Raw genomic sequence first — 20,866 nt, forward strand, 5'->3', positions numbered from 1 at the left:
AAAATTTTTCCTTTTTAAAAAGAAAATCTATCTCCAAGGAACTTTTTTCAAGTGGGATCAGTTAATGATTTATGGATGCCAAGTATTCACGAGAAATGGATAAATGAAACAAGTTCCATATAGTGAAGTCTGTAAGTGGATAGCTGTTTGCAATTTCTTACAGTTCACAAGTCTCTTGAGTGATGCATCAGCAAAGGTGGGCTGTTGGCTGTAGGTGGCCTCAGCGGCTTCCAACAAAATAAATATATTTATATTTATATATAATATTTTATATAAATATAAATATATTTTTATGTACATATTAAATTATTTAGTAGAATATGAAACAATTTATTCTAGCTTCTCCTGAGATTTTTCTCCCGGTTTGAATGACCAAATATATTAACACGTTTTGTAAGTACAGTACATGCTTCAGCAGAAGTTAACAAGTTTTTAAGTTCGGTGCTTTCTGTAATTTATTTTATTATTATTATTTATTTATTTATTTTTTTTTGGTAACTTATAAAATAAGCTGCCTTGCACTAAAACTGCTGATCATGAAAATGAGAAGCAAGAAGTTGTAACGTATACACAGTTTTTGTTATTTTATTTTTCTGCCAGGCACATCAACGTATGTATATTTATTATGCGATTTGAAATAATGATAATAACATCGAAGAGAATAAACTTACATAGCAGTACGCTTACGTTATGGAGAAATGTTAAGATAAAATTACGAAAAATTCAAAAAAATAATGTTTTATTTTTGTGTTATGTACGATTCTACTCTGTCTTTTCAAACACGAACAGTGGCCATCCATTATGGCTGGATTACATCTTACTTGGTAGCTTTGTTCCATTAAACTTCTATTCTAGTGGAACCTTTCACAATGCTTACCACTACTAGAACCAAAATTATCTGGGGAAAAATCCAGATGCGAATGTTAAAAAGTACCGTTTAAGAGATCTCAGGTTATAATATATGAAATATAATATCAGCTTATACTTTTCATAACTACAGTTACGAAATTCTCTGTTTTTATTACAAAAAAACATGAACTAAAAGTTTGCTGAATTTAGTTTTTGTTTGAAACTGCTATCATGCGGTAGATTCCTAATTTGGTCCAACAAAGATTCCTTCTTTGAGTTGTTAAGATCAACATGCTTTGTTCAAAATTCTCTCACAATTGTTTATTTATCCAAACTTTACATGCAACGGAGTAAGATGTATCAAGTGAAGATCTCTTAATGGCGCATATATGACATTACTTTTATCCTTTTAGTTCTGCTACTCGACCATCCCACAAGCGGAAAAAACAGCAGTAATTGGTAAATCCACTTTGCAGAATGGATTTCTGCAATCAAAGTAAACGCAAATAACCTTAAAATCACAACATAACAGAATGGGCTTCACCAACTGAATGCTTTCATTGTAATAAAATTGGTACTTCAAATGAATAGTCATCATTCTTCAGCTTCCTATTTCAATTCCCAATTTTTCTATCAGTCCATTTATACCTAGGTGTACATAAACGGAATCCTGCGCACCGTAAAAGTCAGACTTTCTTTTATTTCTCTTTATTCTTGTCCATTAGCAAGCAACGTCCATTGCAGTATTGATACCAAACATTTTGCTTGTTTTGATAGATTTAAATCAATTAATAGGTCATTAAGGTCGCTTTGTTCAGCTGTGTAAGCTTCTTTGCTGCTGTGGAATGTAACTTGAATTTTCCATTAAATCCTTTTCTTCTTCTTCATTGGGAATGGAAAGTCCTTTGTAATTAGTTGGTGGTACAGGTATGAAAGTCATCCTAAGTGTACCTTTCTACTGTCAAGTGACTTCATCAAAGTAGCAATGTTTGGATATTCTGTTTTATTTTTTGCTACTCTTCGAAAAGCCTGAAAGCTATTTAAGATAGAAGTGGCAGTTGGTCCAGCGGCTGGGGTGCTTCTCTTTTCGTTCATCCATTTAATGAGGTTGTTTACGTAGCACAACATACATGTGGCGCTCAGCTTCTGTCTTAATCTTTCAAGTGGCATTCAAGTAAAGATAATAAGCATGTTTAACCAATTTTTGTTGTAGAAGGACGTTATGGTTTTGGTGTGTAAGCTGTTCGCATACTTATGAAATTTCGGTAGTCTACGTTTAGGTAGTCAGTATTTAGGTAATCTGGTGGCCCTAAAATATGATCACGAGGATCCTTGGTCCAATAGTAATCCTATTAGTCTGGTGAGGCGCCATCGTGGAGCCAGGAGTAACTGCGCCATTGCATCTCGATAAATTCTACCATGCATATTTAACACAGACTGTCGATCTTATTATAACAAATTTTCATACAGATGATTAATAACTATGATTCAAGATGACTTTCTACCTCTCATCTGCTCTTGAGTTTTAGCCGGGTTGTTTTCTAACGTTGTTAAGAAATCATTTATCACGTGGTTAAATGTGACGTGCTGTAAAAATTTGTGTCCAGGTTGGGAATTGGCGTAACAGAATTAATTTAAGAGTTAGTTCCATTTCGCGTTACCAGAACTTTGTTGACCAGCGTAATTTTCTTTGCCCATTATGGCAAAAGCTGCAGTTTTATTGCCTCTGACTCTTCTATAAGGTTGAGTTGAAAGATTTTCTCTTCCATTCGGATTAGTAGCGAATTTCTCTATCGAAACACGATTGGGAAATTCGCTTGCACTTAGGGTCAATGAATAGCGGACCCCGTTTGTTCGGACGTTAGCGTTGCTGGGGATATGTAATGCATGACCAGGTTACCTCCCCCGCTGCCTTTCTTCTTCTAAGGACCTGTCGATGACGGATGAAAGCGTACGCCGTTAGTAAAAACAGGCGGCTACAGTCGGATTGCTTTAATTCGGAACTGGTGCGGTTCAAGTAAGCGTACACAATAACGATTTAATTGACATCGGCCGGCAGATCAGAGCGGTCCGGACTAATCCGTTCTCAGCCCCGTTATTAACCTTTGATACAGCGACGTTGCGCTTCTTTCCGCCTGATTACCTTGGTGCCTTGGCTCCTTTATTAGCCTCGTGGCAAGTACACTTCGTTGTCTCTCTTTCACCTCAAGAACTTTTCACAACGACCTCCATCTTAACGGAGGCATCGCAGGAATGTAATTAGTCCTTCTTGTTGCCATCGTCGGCAGCGAAGTCGCCTCGCGTGCTCCCAGAAAGCGCACAGAAGCGCGCGAGCGAGCGAGAGAACACCCCCTTTTACTGCCGATCGTATGATTCGCGCTCGTAGCGACAGCCAGTGTTGCGCTGTCGGCATGCAATAAGACGAACGGACGGCTGGCATGTGGCTCGCCTCGGGTAACGGCCTGGCTCCGCGCATTTTTAGGATGTTATTGAAAACAGCGATGTTCAAAATGATGCTCGGCAAGTTCGTCGACGGGAAAAGCCTCCAGCCATGCACTCTTTTAAAGATTTCTTTTCTTTCTTTCTCCCCCTCCACCCACCCACCCTCTTCTTCTGTTGTCCGTTAAGTTTCATTTTATAAAGAAGTTTGCCGAAATTTGTTTTCGTATTTTTATTTGCTATTTAGGAGCGGCACAAGCAATATTGAGGGAACGAATAACAAGAACGGTACAAAGTCATTTGGCCGCTTGAATATATTGTTACATATTTGAATATGTGCCGAGGGCATCCGTGCAAACGTCGCGAAACCGAACCACCTGCGTACCTGAGAGCGTGAGGGGGGGGGGGGAGACGAACGGGAAAGAATTTACGGACAAACAGTCGCATAAATAAAATTTCATTACGGTATTGTTTTGGTAGCGTCTGCAAATCTACGTTGTTTGGCGAATTTATCCCCGAGGCACGCGGCTGATACACGAACGTCTTTTTGGCCGCAGATTTACGTTAGATAAATTATCATAATGCGAATATTTTTTTTTTATAGAAATTGTAGGGAAGAGATGATTTATGGGCCAAATCGAACGGAGATGAAATATCGATGCGTGGAGGGAAAGTGGGCACGTGTGCTGGTGCGTCCGCTTCGTACAGTGAGCGGTTGTAGATCTTCAGTTTCGTTACCTACTTCTTTTGTTTTTTTACTCGGTTCAAGTTATTCGATGTTATTATATCGTTCAATTTGATACGCGTATTTCTGATCATCATTGAATAAACGTACTGCATCAAGAGTGACGCGGCAGCCATGGACCGAGTTTTAATTTAAGCGTCCTTACTATGCCTGTCAAAAATGTCTGTGGCATATTGCAAATTATGCGCAAATATTATAATCTGTTGCTCTTAAGAACTGTTATCAGCTTTTCTGAAACAACATAAGCAACTTATGTTGTTTTAGAAAATCTGTAAGTTGTATCCTTCTGCTCTCTGGTTTGGTGCGCGTGTTGGACGTCAAGCTTCGACGCACTGGATGTATTTGTCTCAGTAATAGTGTGCATTTTTTTTTGGTAGGTTGCCTTTTCTTTGATGAAAAATCCGAATTCCAGGTATAGAAAACCATTCCCATATCACACTGACTAACTTGAACACGTTGCGAAAAAGGCGATAACCCCCCCCCCCCTGTCGAAATGGGATTCCAACCCTTTTCAGTTCTTTGTAGAAGGTCGGTGACTGCACAGAGAATGTTACTACTCTGTGGGTGACTGTAACCACAGTGCTAACCGCGAGGATATCATATCTACTCTAAAGATGTTACTCAATTCAGCAGCGCTGTAATTATACTTAGCAATTGTGATCTTGCCTAAGAGTTGCTAACTTTGGACTTTATCAAATCGATAAAGTTCGAGTAATTTTAACATTTGGGACCGATCTACCTTTTTTTTTAAATCCATTTTGTATCTCTAAGTGATGTTAACAGTTCTCGAGGCAAATATCTACTTGCACATTTTGCCCACAGAATACAATTTTCGTTTTTCGATCACAAGTGTTTGTTACCAGCAAGTCTTCCTATTTTCCTGATTCTTTGGAACCAGGGTGAATAGGAAGAGTTGCTGGCAACAAACCTTAATCGCTGATGTACCATAATGTATCGTTTTTCTGTCTCACGTTTCACTGCAATAATGAAAAATGCCATTTTTTTATTTGTCACTTTTTTTTTTAGAGGGCGCGATGTGTCCAACTTAATGCCAACTTCTTTGCGAGTGTTCACCTTTCACCGTTCTAATTTGTTGAAAGTGTACTATGTATTTACACTTTCAAGGAATAATCCCTAAGCTATCCAGGAATTAATTAGCAACGGTGTAATTCCATGCTTTTTTTTTTTTTTTTTTTTTTAATGTTTAAACCGACGATAATGTCGATGTTTAAATGGGGGTACTTTTTCGTGCCATGCAATATAAAGCAAGCGAAAAATTGTAGGGACGCTATATGTGTGCAGTTTAGTGTAAGTAATTTTGAACGTGGCATAGTAGTTGGCGCCAGATGCGCCAGTATGTATGTGTACCTTGGAAATTGTAACGCTACCGGGATTTTCACTTGCGACTGTCTTTGGTCTATCGAGATTCGTCCAATATCAGTTACGCAACAGGACCTAATAAAATAATAGTAATTTTCAAGTTTGAAATCAGTAAATTTTAACCAGTGCAACAATTTTCTTTCTTTTCAGAGTTAATAACATCATTAATTTATGTAAGTATTTAATGTTTACATAATTTTATTGAACAGTTGATTTTATTAACAGGTATAAAGTGAAATTGTAAATTATTTTATGATTAATTTTTCATCATCACTCTTTCTTCCTTTCTTTCTTTCTTTTTTTTTTTTTTTTTTTTTTTTTGACTTTCGGATCACTTTCAGAACTTCTGTTCTAGAAAATATGCATGTTTGAACAAAAGAAATATATTTGAATTAAGAAATAGGCCTAACTCGGTTATTCTTTTCTTTTCTTCTTTTTTCACAAAAAATTCTTTTCTACATGTTTTTGCGTTGGCTATGGTTCGCGTCACTGCTAATTGTGATGTGTTTTTGTATTCTTTCTCTCTCTCTCTCTCTCTCTCTCTCTCTTTCTTTCTAGCAGTATGGCTTAACAGCGGTATAATACGTTGTTAGCTCATGTTCTTAATAAAGTAGCCAATTATAATCACCTTGTTCCCACACCTGGTGGAAAAGGCCTGAATTCGAATCCCGTTAATGACACGAGGACTTTTTATTGGCTTTTTCAACGTGGCTGAGTTAGTGGGTCTCAGGTGAGGGTTTCCTGGTTGTCTTTGCGCTTAAACATACCTAAAATAAAGAAATAGTGTAACCATTATTTAATACAACAGAATAATCGCATTTTAGTCTTTATTATTCCCACTGGCCATGACTCAAATATTCCAGATACTTTCACCTACGTTTCAGCTTGTGTAATTTTTTTTTTTTATAACCTAACATCAGAACTTGTAACTAGACCTTTATATAGTTATCTCTAACGTCATTAGTTCCAGCATGAAATAACAATATAATCCATTGTTTCGTTTAGTGATTTTCAGTATCCTATCTCCATCATGCAAGCAAACACTACTCTAGTTTTGTTCCACTCAAGGTTGCTTTAAGACATTGACGGACCCTTCGCAAGAGATGATTTTGTTTCTCCCTTTACCTCCGTTTAAAAGAAAAAAAAAAAAGAAAAGATCTTACACGCTCAAAATTGAAATTAAAAAAAAAGGAAGGCTCGTTTCAAATTAGGCGAGAACCTGTGGTTGGTCCTCGATGGAACACAAATAACTTTAGATGCACCTAGTTTGGCAATTCTTGTAAGATTGGCAGGGAGCTGACTCTCTGCTTCCTCAAGCAGCGAGGAAACTGCAGATGTCCAGTTATACGATCTTGAAAAGGGTGCGTATTTTCTCATAATTCATATGTATTTAAGGGGGAAATTTTCCCAGGTCACAGAATTTATGGGACGCTCCATCAGTCATGGGACATATGAAGGATAATTGTTTGTGACCGTAAACCAATAAAAAAGGCAAATTTATCTAATACTCTTTCAATCCCTGTGGAGTTATGGTATAAAAGATCTAATAATAGAATTATTTATTTATTTATTTATTTGCACAGTCCAAATGTACAAAATTGATATCGAAATCAGACTTCCCAATGTTTTTTTGCTTGAAAGATGCTGGATGAAGTGTCCCATTATAAAAGTTAAGTGATATTGGTTGCAGATTCTGTGTAACCTACATACGGCGCTCCATTCTTGGATATGAGCCCGAGGGAAGCCAGACAAGCCATTTTTGGATGTTGAAGTTATAAAATTGAAATTTTGTGAAAATTGTCCCGAAGCTAATGGTCGAATTCTTCACAATCCTGTCAATCTGGATAAACTTTTAAGGGAAAGCTACTCAAAGCCCTTTTCATCATTGCTCTTATTACTGACCAAGTGGCAGATTGTAAATTTATTCAACGAGCCTCTATTTTTGTTATGAGAAAGCCAGATTTCAGCTAGACAGATAATTGAGAATTCATCAAACAGTAATGTTTGTAGGGTATGTAGTTATTTAAAATACTCCTAACCTTTGGAGAAAGCGAATTATGATTGGTTACTGATTTTGAGTTTCTTTTTCGATTTTTCTGCAATAATAATAAGTGTTAACTTTGACGAAATAAGTAACTCTGTAAATACTATTAACATTGTAGCTATAGTTGATTAGCTTTAGCCCATTAGCACAACGCGACGTCAGTTCTAAAGAAAGCGTTTCTTCTTCTTTGAGATTGGCCTTCTGATCCATTTCTCACTTCACAGAGAACAATAACTAAACAGTAGAAAAGAAAAGTGATCAATAATTTATAACCTTTTAGAAGAAAGCTTCAGTTAAAAGAAGAGGGCCCAAAGCTACAACGGTTTTTCTTAAATGACTACAGTGATCTCTCGCTGGGATAGAAACTATAATGACTTAACGACCTTACTTATTTCGCATACAGTTTTCAACGTTAGAAACCCCTAATTTATATCACGACTTCCAAATGCTTAGGTCCATTTTCTGCTGTCCCTTGAGATATTTAGGAATCTGACTGGTGCATACAGTTATAAACTGCTTTAAATGACTTTGTGTATTGGGAAACGATTTCTCTATTTTTCAAACAGTATGAATAAGAGTAAACGTCTCTTTTTCCCACGAAAAGCAAAGTTTTACAGCACCTTTGAGAACAACGGGATTCTCGTTAACGGTTCAAGTGCTATAAAATCATTTGACGGAGAGGTCGGCTTCTTTGTGTACCTAAGGCGTTTTTACCGAGGGTCCAGTACTCCGAGGACGGGGTGGGAGACACCGGGACTGCGACATAGGATAGGTAAAAGCATTTAAGCTACTGTTTAGGGTATGAAGGGCAGTGTCGATTAAACATCTGCGCGAAAGTAAGGGCTAATCCTCCAATAAAATCATTAGATTCTCTTAATGTGTATAGTTAAGCAGGTTCAATATACGGCGTTTTATTCAAATAGTTTTTAAGCTGGAGAGTCTAAAATGAAGCGTGCGTGTGCCTTCGCACTTTACCAATCGCCTACGGTGGCAAGAAGAAATCTGTTATCTTCCATTCACACAATATTCCTTTTCTAAACAGTAATATTTAATTTTGCAATTCTGTGTTTTTATGAAAAACAAAGCCAGAAATTTGGCAAAAACTGGGTGCGGGAAAATTTCTCCCATATTTGAAATCAAAATGGTACAAGTGAGGTAATATGCTCGTTCTTTACCTTCTGTTATTTGATTATCAAATAACAGAAGGTAAAGAAGTTAAAACAATTCTGTATTGTACTCAAGAACACATAACAACGTCACGTGAACATTCTGAAGGACTAAAAGAACATATTCTGAAAACTTATATGATATTTCCTTGTAGAGCAACGCCGATCATACGAAACATAGTGAAATTTCTATTAATCCACTTTTAATGAAATTTAGGACAATTTAATAAAATTTCCTAAAAGACCCAAATATAAAATTTCATTGAAATTTGTCCATTGGGAATCGTGTTGTTACATGCGGACGGATATACAGTGGGACAGACATGGCGTTGACTAGTGTACTGTATTATTCACATGTAATTCATTAATAATGTTATATTTGATACTAAACGATAAATAAAAATTTTATGTGATTAAGGCCAGTTTGAATTTGATTGAATAAAATTATTTCAAACACGGTCTCTCAAACAAGTTAGTTAATGAACGCAGTACGTTACATTTCAGGAGCATTCAATTTTCTTTCTTCTTAAATGATTTTTTTTTTCTGTGATTAATAGAATTTCAGAACCTCCATATTTTTTTACACTGATTAATAGAAGTGAAAAGAAAATCAGTAATTATCTTCTTATTATCAATGAAAAACCAAGATTACGTTTTATAACACTTAATGTTATAACTTCATAACTTAACAAAACTTAGGTATCACTAAATTAATAAGATTATGCACTTAATAAAGCTATAGAGTTTTATTAAGTGTGCTATAAAGTTATGCGCTTAGTAATTAATTGATAAGATGACTATATTTACTTTTCACTTCTGTTAATCACAGAAAAAATCACTTTTTATTTTACTCTCTCTCTCTCTCTTTCTCTTTTCTAAAGCTAAGACTACTGCATTTAAAATTACCTTTAATGCATGAATTTATTTTTCCACACAATTGTACGGAAAAAATAATTTCAGGATTACTGTTTGTCCGATTTTAATGAAATTTGGGATGGATAGACAAATCTTTCTGTACGAACCAATTAAATATTTTATGAAAATCCGTCCAATCAGACTTGAGTTGTCACGTGAAACGTAGTACCGAAGACAATATGGGGGCATGTGTACGAGGCGAACATCCCACACCGAGAGAATAATCATTACTACTCGAGAGTTGACGAAGTAAATCTAATTTTAACTATAAACGAAGGAATCGATTATAACCTCTCGACAGATTAATTATACTGACGTAACCACTAAACGTTCAAATGAAATTATTATGTCCATTAATAATTAGTAAATACTAATAATTCCAATGATATGAGTATAATCGAATGAACTGAACGATATTAATGGCTATTAATAATTGGAATGATATTAATATAATCGAATGAATTGAAAGATATTAATATAATCGAACGAATCGAGAGATGTTAATATAACTAGTAATAATCCAGATAATATGAGTATAATCGAATGAATCAAGCGATATTAACGTATAGGTTAGTGCAGTTGCATCATTTTAATTCGTAGCCATCTACCAAAGTAGTTAAATTGTCATCGTTTTAATTATATTTCATATTGTGAATACCTTCACAACGAGTTGCCACATATTGAACTACTTCGAATAAGTAACGCTTCACCAGTAGAGAAGAGTGATGTTAGTTATTTTGGCAGATACCACCACCCAGACGGCACCGTTTCGAGGCTTATTGGCCGCTCTTCGGTGCATTTCTCATATTGTGGAGTTATACTTCATAACTGGGTTGTCACTATTGCAACACCAGGGTTCCTGCCCGCCCACCGAAGAGCGGCCAATAAGTCTCGAAACGGTGCCGTCTAGGTGGTGGTATCCGCCGAGAATAAGTAACATCTCTTCTCCACTGGTGAAGCGTTACATATTCGAGGTAGTGCAATATCATAGCAACTCGTAAAACGATGCCAATTTAACTACGCTACTTTGGTAGATGGCTACGAATTAAACTGATGCAATTGCACTAACCTATATGTTAGTCATTCCACCACGTAGCTCTTAAATACTTAGTCAAACGATATTAATAATTACTAATAATTCGAATGACATTAATGTAACCGAATGGTTAGTAGTTAATAACCACGAATCATTCGAATAATTGAACGAACAAATGATTTTCAATAATCGAAAACATTGAATAATTAATTCTTCAAATAAGCCTCGGGGATTGGGAAAATAACCACTCATAATAACTCCATTAAATCCCAGGGGCTCACATCTGGTGAGTATGGGCTTGGCACATCCAGGGTCCTGAGCTGGATATCATCATTCTTCTCTTTCTTGGTGATTCCCTTCTACTTTTCTCTCTCTCTCTCTCTCTCTCTCTCTCTCTCTCTCTCTCTCTCTCTCTCTCTCTCTCTCAGGGTAACTCGGGAACTTTTTTTGTCTTGGTGTAGCATAAATCTCAGGCTTCCTTACACCATATGGCTATTAATAATAATAAAAAATAACAAATGTACCAACCCGTATATATGACAAAATCTTGAATAAAATAAAATAAAAACTAGATAAAATTGTATATATTTAATATAAAATACACTAATACAATGATAAAGGTATGACGTTACAAGCGAATAAAAAAATTATTTGTGTAAATATTATGGAGTTAAAAGCGATAAAACAAGAGCGAAGCTTTCAAAGCGACCGCCTCCTCTGTGAGCAGCAGAATTTTAGGACAAGGTCCTTCTTATAAAGCTAACAGGATCTCGATGCATGTTACTGAAGCTTTAAAAGATTATGACAAATCGAATCATTTGGCGTAATCAAATATAACCTCTCGATTATGCCCATCTCTTAAAATATCTTCATTATTTAAAAAAATTGCTAACGTGATTCAGCAGGAAACAGGAGCTTTCGTGGAAATATGATTCGGAAGGGGATAATTGACTCAAGACACAATTGATCGATATGCAGTGATTGAGAAAATCCTCCCCTCTCAGTGATAAAATTTTCATTTAGAATTATAGGCACCATTTATGATCAGGATATAAAAGTATAGGAAAAATATTTATTTCGGAAATTTATTTTCTCTGATCACCTTTTCCCCCGTATATGCCATGGTAATCCATGAAAAACTTCGTACAGGTATTGCAACGAAAATTCGCATAAATGAGAGTATCCTCAATGTGTAATGTCGATATATAAACCAGTCGACAGTACTCGCGACATCTGCTGGTCACTATTCAAACTAATTTAAAAGAAAATCAAGCAGCCTTTTGATTAAGTTTGTGAATTTTATTTTAGCATGGTTCACGAATCGTCTTAATTTACTGGACAGGGTGTAGTATAGGAAACAGAGGGCAGTATTAGCACAGGAAAAAAAAATTTTTTTTTTCTGTTTACATATAACGCAGAAGTAGTACATCAAGAACTTGATTTAGAAATCATCTCAGGGGAAAATTTCCGCAATTATCCCCACCCAATGTGCCGTGCCGTCTTTTCCATTAGGCCTTTCGACGCCGTGTCTAGGGCCTACGAAAAAAATAGGGGCCCTGGAAAAATATATTCGAATAGAATTCAGTTTTATTCCCTTTTATTTTCCCCCCCTTGGCCGATACTGTATAAGCTCGCTTTCTTGCATCATATGACACTACTAATGCTAATACAGATTTCTAAGATAAATTTTTTTTCTCTTAACAAAATCATTAACGTCGTCAAAGTTCGTATTGCGAGTAAGTTAGGCTGGAAGAAGTATTGGGTAAATAACTTCATTGCCAAATTTATAGAAACGCTTTCGAATTTATTTTAAAGAAAGTGATTTTAAGCAGGGGGAATTTTAATATGTTTGATTTATTGTCAAATGAAGAGTACCTAGGCCTAAAACACCAAAAGACAGAGTGGAGCTACGCATAGGCCGCCGTAGCCGAGTGGTCAACCGCCCGGGCGCGTAAATACACGTGCCTTGAATGACCCGGGTTCAAGTCCCTCATTGCTGAATATGGTGCTGTTTCTTGTATTTTCTCTACCTTGAGAAAATCCTCTGACTGGTGTGGTCGTCCCGGAGTTATAAACAGAAAAAATATTTTATTTATATATCTGTATTTCACAATATATTATTATTCAAACAGTAAGACAGAATAATTAACCATGGTAAGAGTTTAGTGTTTTCGAATAATTTATTCAATATTTTTGTCTTAAAAATATCATTTTCGAATCAAAAGCTTTTATTCATTCCAGGGCTGAAAATGGAAGAGAACGCGAGTGGACGCCTCCGAGTTGCAGAGCTTTCTTTTTCTCTTTTCTTTTCCTTTCCCCTTTTTTATAAACACTTAGTTTCGGTGTCAAAATACATGGGATTGGACAGGAACCAATCCCATGCATTTAAACAAAGACTAGGTGGATTATTATTATTATCATCATTAGCCATATGGTGCAAGGAAGCCTGAGGCTTTTGCTGCACCAGCCAAAAGAAAATTTCTCAGTTACTCTGAGAGAGAGAGAGAGAGAGAGAGAGAGAGAGAGAGAAATTATGATATCCAGCTCTGGACTCTAGGTGTGCCAAGCCCATACTCACCAGATGTGAGCCCCTATGCAGCAATACCTTTGTAAATGAACATAGAAAGATAGCTGAAATTGTCGTGTTTATTAGTACGTAACTTTCCTCTAATAATGAATTAAGGTGTTATATTTTAACGATTGATATCGTTATTTTAAAAATTAAAAATAACAATATCAGTAGGTCCCACAATGGGACATATTGATATCGTTACCAATTGCAAATGCTAATTGAGAAGTATTCAAAGAAATTATCATAGAAGTTACTAAGCTTTATATGCCAATTAACAGATATTGCTCAAGGCTGAACAATATCTCTTGAAATAATGAGACCAGTGGCAAGGAAGAAAAATGCATGGGATGATTATAAACTATCAGGAGACACAGTAAACATTAACTATTCTGCAGTCAAGTCATTAAGGGGATTAGGTAGGCAATGCGAGAAGTCTTTAGCTAAGAACACGACAAAAGAAAAGTGCAAAATGATTGTTTTCTTTTTTTAACACGAGAAGATAAGGAATTGAGCTGGATATGAATGGCATAACTATTCATGGTTCTGTTCAGGCTGCTGATAAATTGAACAAATATTTTATGTACATGTATACTGTATATTTTTCTGAGAGCTAATGATTTTATGATAACGAGAAGAAAGTCGAAGGGAAATCGTCGAAATTAACATAAATGAGGCACCTGGAACCCATAGAAGCTATTTTATTAAAATAAGCAGCAAAAAAAAAAAAAAAAAAAAAAAAAAGGTATGCAGAACTTTAGTCATAATTGTGGGAGCATTCTTGGGTTCATGGGTAGTTCCTACAGATAGACTGAAGAGGTACAAATGTGTCGAGGGAGTATCAGAGGGTGAAGTGGGTGAGTGACTAAAGATTTGTAAACTTGATTGTGACTCTTGTGCCAGAGAAATTAATGGAGTCAGTGGTTAAAGAAGCAATGCAGAATCACTGCTGATCCAATTGGGTGGTACCACACCACGACACACTCAGCGTCATACAGATCGTAAGGTTTAAGATCTGTATTTTGGCTGCAAAATTGGAGATCAAGATAATTGAGATACAGCATGGGTTTGTTAAGGGAAAGTCTTGTCTGACAAATTTGGTTGGTTATCATGATGTGGTTACAAAGGAACTGGATGTAAAAAAATAATTTTGATATCATATACAGTACTTGGATTTCAGGAAAGATTTTGACACTGTTGTGCAGGGAAAACTACCGTACAAATTGGAGCAGTATGGCATTAAGAGCAAGTTGCTACAATAGATAAAGGAATGGTTGAGTGGGGGAAGATAGAGAATGGTAATCAATGGACGCTGCTCTTCGTGGACTAGTGTTATTAGTGGAGTCCCACAGGGTTCGACGTTGGGCCCACTGTTGTTTTGTATATTTATCAATGAAGGCATTGTCGAAGTTTGCCGATGATACAAAGGTTGGCAGGGTTGTTAATGACAGTAATGGCAGTGTGCTACTGCAACAGGATCCAGAAAATTTGGGAAGATGAGCTGAGAAGTGGAAACTGAAGTTTAACATTGTCAAATGCAAAGTACTGCATATGGGTAGAAGTAATCCCAGAGTAACGTACCAACTGTGTGGTACTGCACTTAGGGTGGTAGAAAATGAAAAAGACCAGGAGTAATTGTGCCGTCAGATATGAAGTTTTCTGAGCAGTGCAGATAGGCTGCCAGAGCAGGTCATGGGGTATTGTCAATGATATACAGGAATTTTGCTAGTAGGGAAAAGGAGATGATAATTCCTTTGTATAAAGCAATGGTCAGTCCACGCCTTGAATACTGCGTACAGGTCTGAAGGCCTCATTTTAGGAAGGAGGTAGAGTTGCTTGAGCGAGCACAGACAGGGGCAACAAGATTGATGAGGGGAGCGAAGGGGTTATCTTACCAAGAAAGGCTTAAGTTCTGCAAATGGCAGAACTTGGAGACTAGGCACCTGCGAGGTGATCTGATTGAGGTCTAGAAGGCCTTGAATGGGTTGAGCAGGCTCAATTCTGATGGGATCCTTCCTCTTTCTCAGATTACTAAAGAGGGGCAGTTTGTTGCCGGGATCGAAGAACATAGTTCAATTCATAAATCACTGGTAGAACCACAAAACTGTTCTCCTTCCACCCTTGCACATCAAACTGGATTTGATGAAACAGTTTGTGAATCGTTAGCATTAGCACTAGTAGTAGCATATGATGAAAGAAAGCAAGCTTATACAGCATCAGGAAGAAAAAAAAAAAACACTTCCCATTTCACCTATACATCCCCTCCAAAAATTTTTCTAGTTCTTGAATTTATTTAAGCTATCAACTTCCATAACGACAGACGGAAGTTTGTTCCAGCAATCAACCACTCGCTGGCTAAGGCAAATTTCTGCATATCTATACTGCAACCGTCTTTCATCAATTTGAATTTGTGCCCCTGCAAGGGTGTACTCTGAGCAAGGTGAAGAATCCATTAGCATTAGCTTGTTCAAATCCTAAATATTCCTCAACCAGATCACCCTGCAGGTGTCTAATTCCAGATGGTACAATTTGCAGAACTGAAAACTTTTTTGGTAACAGAACCCCTTTGTTTTCCTCACCAATCTCGTTCCAGCAGCTCTACATTCCTCCTAAAATGAGACTTCTAGACTTGCCTGTATGCAGTACTCAAGGTATGGCCTGACCATTGCCTTATACAAAGGGATAATCACCTCCTTCTCCCTGCTAGCAAAATTCCTGTATATCATTGACAAAATCCCATGAGCTGTCCTGGCAGCCTCACTGCACTGCTCAGAGATCTTCATATCTGACTGCACAATTACCCCCAGGTTTTTTTCATTCTCTACTACCCTGAATGTAACATTACACAGTTGGTACATTTCTCTGGGGTTACTGCTACCCATATGCAGTACTTTGCACACGACAATGTTAAACTTCAGTTGCCACTGCTCACTCCATCTGACTAAATTTTCTAGATCCTGTTGTACTAGAATACTGTCATTACTGTTACTAACAACCATGCCAACCTTTTGTCATATGCAACCTTGGATATTAAACCTGATATATCTTCATCAATATCATTGATAAATATAGAAAACAACAATGGGCCCAACACCGAAACCTGTGGGACCCCACTGATAACATAAGGTACAAAGAGCAGTGTCCATTGATTAACATTCTCTCCGACTTAACCATCGCCTTATCCGTTACAGCAAGTTGCCCTTAATGCCACAATGCTCCAATTTGTACATCAGTCTTTTATGTGCAACAGTACCAAAAGCTTTCCTGAAATCCAAGTATATGATATGAAAATTATTTTTGCATCCAGTTCCTTTGTGACTACACCGTGTGTATCCAATTGGTGACACAAGATTTCTCATTAAACAACCAATGCTGTCTGAATTATACACCGATGAGCCAAAACATTATTACCACCTACCTAACATGACGTTGGTCCTCCGCGTGCAGCGAAAACAGCTCTTACCCGGAGAGGCATGGACGCTACAAGATTTCTAAATGTGTCTTGTGGTATCTGGTACCAACAGGTAACTAGCAGATCCTTTAACTCCTGTAAGGTCCGTGGTTCAGACGCCGCAGATCGGAGTTGTTGTTCAAACACAAACCACAGATGCTCGATGGGATTGATGTCTGCAGAATTTGGAAGCCAGGGCAATACTTGGAAGTCTTCCTCATGTTCCACGAACGAGTCTCGAACAATCCGGGCGATGTGACATGTTGCATTATCCTGCTGAAAGACGACACCGCCAGAGGGAAAGACCGTTGCCATGAAAGGGTGTACCTGGTCAGCAATGACGTTTAGGTAAAGTGTATTTAGTGTCAAGCGGCACCAGGGGTTCCCCCATCTCCGCGTAGCTTTCGTTTTGGGTGTACCAATTCGCTGGAAATGCCAGAGATTTAAAAGTGTATGGATATTGTACATGTGTAGTGTTGTGTACAGTTGTTCATTTGGTCATTTAACCGCTGATGTTTAGGTACAACGTACAAAGTATAAAGTGAGTTGAGGGTCAAACGGCACCAGGGATTTCTCCCATCTTTGGTGATGTTTACGTACAAAGTACATTGTACAGAGTATTTTCGGATCTAACGGCACCAGGGATTTATTCGATCTCCGCGTATGTTCTTTGTATCGAGGAGCGTACGCTGTCAAGGCCAGAGGTTTTAAAGTGCGTGGACCATGTGTTGTGTAATATGTTGTGGCCCTTGTTCATCGGGTTTGTTAGCCGCCGGGCCCCTAATGGGACTCGACGTTTACGTTCTCCGCCACGGGGTGGCCAGCCAGGTGTTCCCTTAAAGTTTGCTCTGGCAGGTCCTGCCACCTACTTTCCTGAGATTTCAGTAGCTAGGACATAAAAAAAAAAAAAAAAAAAAATTCTCCTCTTTTCTTTTTGGCACAGTTGGGATGGTATGTTATACGCTGTTTGGAGGGGCTATAAGGGATATATATGTTGGAAGTGATAAGATTTCCTAATAGGACGGGCATGAATTTTGGTGTTTTAAATTTGGATGTGTGGGGCAGGCGCTGTGTAAGGGGAAAGAGATGGGGGTGGGGTGGAAATTGGAAGTAAGTGTTCCCCACGAGAGTTGTTGTTGTTGTTGTTGTTATTTTGTTCAGGAGCATTAGCAACTAAGGCCATATTGCTCCGGGATATGCGGTGGTCATTCTCTGACCTTTCCGCATCCTCCATATTTGGTGGTGATGGGCTCGAACCCCGGTCTAATCAAGAAGCGTGTGCTACGCACTGCTGCTCCTTCCTACCTGGCTACGGAGGCGCCTCCCACGAGAGGAGAAAGGGGGGGGGCATGGGGATGACATCGGGCCGTTCCCTCCCCCCCTTACCAGGGAAAGAGGATCAAAAAGCAGGCTAAGCAGAATGTCCAGCTGGGGCGCCATATGGCTGTATGGCATCATAAGATGCAATCTTCACCTTTGTATTAATCCAGTGGAGGTCCGAGTCGAAGTTGGAATCTTCATCTTTGCTTTAGTCCTGTGGAGGTCGAAGTCCAGAAATCAGGTCCAGTTCATCACGTTCATGTGTTGTATCTACTTCAGGTGGTCACTAGTTCAGAGTTTTGCAGTCATTTCCGGTAGTCACGTCTGTCTTTTCTGATGATGTGGCAGGGATGTTAGTGATGATGTGGCAGGGATCTTTGTCTTTCAAAGAGTTTGTGGGGAAAGACGGTGAAAGCCCGGTAATTATCTTCTTCTTGCAATATTATTTCTTCTCGGTACCTTAGAAAGGAGTTGATGCATGCGTATAGCTGACATCTGAGGTCCTCATAGTTGTCACAAGCGTGGATAAAAGGACGGTGGTGTGCAGGCCAGTGTAAAACCAGGATGGAGAGATAGGATATACCCTGCTGACATCGGTTATAAATTTTTTTGTGACTTGCCCTTTTGTGGTAAAATTCCATCTGTTTTGCCAGATAGATTGTAGATGTTCCAGTCAGATGTCAGTGGGGCATGCCCATGCCCCACCAGAGGGAAGGAGAGGGGTGGCTAGGAGGTGGGAGACAGGAGGATCGTCATCCCCCTTCCGGCGGGAGAGTGGAGAGACAGTGAGCCAGGCAAGGAAGCTGACTCAGATCATCAGTATGGCTCTGCAGTAGCATTTCTGCTATTTGTTATATCATCGGTAGAAATGTCCAGGCAGGTTCCAGTGCCAGGTTAGCTAGGTTTCCAGCTGAGCTCAGTGCTCACTACTTGTCTGTCAGGTGGAGATTTTCACTTACAGTCCCTCTGTGTCAGGCCAGCGTTTTAGCGATTTCTAGAAAGCAGCTCTGTCTTGGGTAGTTGTTATATCTTCAAAGGTCCATAAGAACAGTGTCTTTGCCAGTTGTCCAGTCCGTGGTTTTCAAGTTCGAGAAAGAAAGTCTCTTTAGGTTTAGACGGCAGAGTGCCCAGCACATGTATGACTGAACCCGGGGTATCCCAGCAAAACATTCCCAAATCACAACACCACCGCCACTGGCTTGTTTTCATCACACGGTTCATCCAGGTGCCATCACTTCCCTAGGTATACGACGCACACGTACCCGGCCGTCTACATAGTGCAACAGGAAACGTGATTCATCGGACCAGACGACCTTCTTCCAATCACTCGTGCCCATTGTAGGCACTGTCGCCAGTGAACTGTGGTTAGCATGGGCACTCGAAGCGGTCTGCGGCTATGCAGCCTCATTTTCAGCACGGTTCGATGTACTGTGTGTTGTGACACATTACTCCTTTCACCAGCATTCCAATTACCGGCGAGTTGCGCCACAGCCACCCTTCTGTTGCTATGTACCATCCAGGAGAGCCTTCACACACCTCGAGCATCGATGAGCTGTGGTCGTCCAACACCTCGCCGGCGGTTCATGGGTTTTCCTCCTCGGCTAACCGTGAGAATCCCACCAGCCGTGTCGTTTCGGATATGATCTGACAAGTCTGCATGGGTAGCACAGTGGTATCATCACCGTTCTCCCCACACCGGGGGAAAAGGCCCGGGTTCGAATCACATCGATGACGCGAGGAACATAAATGGGCTTTTTTCACTCCGTGGTTGAATTAGTCGGTCTCAGGCATAGATTGCAAGGTTTCCCCCCCCAGAAACTGGGGTTTTTCGTCCGGCAAACAGACAAATCGACCATAGAACACACGCAATTAACAGACATAAGACATAGCACAGCAGATGAATTTAATTATTCTGGTGGCATAAATATAGCAGTTTGGTTTTTTTTTTTTTTTTTTTTTTTGGATATGCTCTGACCCAGTTGTCTGGCCATTACAATTTGGCCTTTGTTAAACTCGCTTAAGTCAGCTGCCTTTCCCATCTGAAGAACAAGAGTAACACTGATTAACGGAGCTCAGTATCAGGCGTTTTTTATACCGTGTCCCTACCCGCGCACGTGCCGCAGTTCACCTGCAGTTGCTTCGATTTGCATAAAGACTCGCTGGTCATAATGTTTTGGCTCATCGGCGTTTTCTGCAGTGTTGTCTAGATGATCCTGCATTATTTCTTTAACCAGTGACTCCATTATCTCCACTGGAACAGAAGTTAAACTTACAGGTTTGTAATTACTCGCGTTGCACTTTGATCTCCCTTTGTGAATTAGCGATAGATTTGCACATCTACAGTCCGTGGGAAACTCCCCTGAATCCAAGGATGCTCTAATTCAAGGTTTGCTTACTTCATTTGCTGCCTTCATTAATATAACTGGATAGATCCCATCCATTCCAGGTGCCTTTCTTACGTTTAACTTCAACGATTTCTCCTCCACTTTGTTATCAGTTATTACAAAATCATTAAGCCCCTGTTAGAGTTTAATAAGCATCTGTCCTCCACTCACCTATAGAATTCCTCATATGTGAATGTAGATGCAAAATACTCATTCAGTTTGTCAGCTATCTGAGCAGGATCATCAATAGTCGAACCATTGATATCAAGTGGATCAATATGATTTATCTCCTTCCTTCTAGAGGTTACATAAGTAAAGAAGTCTTTGCTGTTTTTCTTTGCATCCTTCGCCAATGATTTCTTGTAATCTGTCTTCTCTTGCCTAACCTCCTTGTGACTTGATTACAGACTATCTTACATCTACCATAGCCTTCTGTCTCGCCTGATAATTTATATGCATCCCATGAATTTTTACCACGAGTCTCATTAGTTGATTTGACGTTCATTTTGGTCTAGTCCTATTATTCTCTTTCTCAGTTTGTATGAAAAGCCTAGTGGCTTCTACGATT

The sequence above is a fragment of the Mastigoproctus giganteus genome, chromosome 11 (genome assembly GCF_048544385.1).
Source record: "Mastigoproctus giganteus isolate SK-2022 chromosome 11, ASM4854438v1, whole genome shotgun sequence".
In the NCBI taxonomy this organism is placed as follows: domain Eukaryota; kingdom Metazoa; phylum Arthropoda; class Arachnida; order Uropygi; family Thelyphonidae; genus Mastigoproctus; species Mastigoproctus giganteus.